Genomic DNA, 433 nt, shown 5'->3' with positions numbered 1-433 from the left:
ACTTGAAGGGAAAGCCCTCCACATTGTTACGTGACCAAAGAAAAATATGTTGAGATTTTCATACCAATTTTTCATTATTTTTTATGAAATTGTACTTTAAAGAAGGGTATTTTTTTGTTTTATTGCAGGTATGATGAATTATGGTCATTGAAGCAAAAAAATGCAAAAACGGTGCAATTTGGAGCAAAAACGAGCAAGAAATGAAATTTTGCCCTGTCAACTTTTGATAAGTCTTTCGATGTTTAATCTCTTTTACACTTCTTGCATATTTTTTATGAGATTACACTTTAAAGGAATGTTATTTTCATGTTTATTTTGTAGAATTATCTGTTAGGAACATAACGCAACTGAAATGGGGCGAAACGGTGGAGCTGAGCAGTCTGCTTGCCGACGACGCCCCCCATGGCGCCGACGGCGAGACTTACCCCAGAAG

Source organism: Phalaenopsis equestris, unplaced genomic scaffold, assembly GCF_001263595.1.
Source record: "Phalaenopsis equestris unplaced genomic scaffold, ASM126359v1 Scaffold000589, whole genome shotgun sequence".
Classification (NCBI taxonomy): domain Eukaryota; kingdom Viridiplantae; phylum Streptophyta; class Magnoliopsida; order Asparagales; family Orchidaceae; genus Phalaenopsis; species Phalaenopsis equestris.
The sequence above is the reverse complement of the archived record's forward strand: the minus strand, read 5'-3'. Positions refer to the sequence as shown.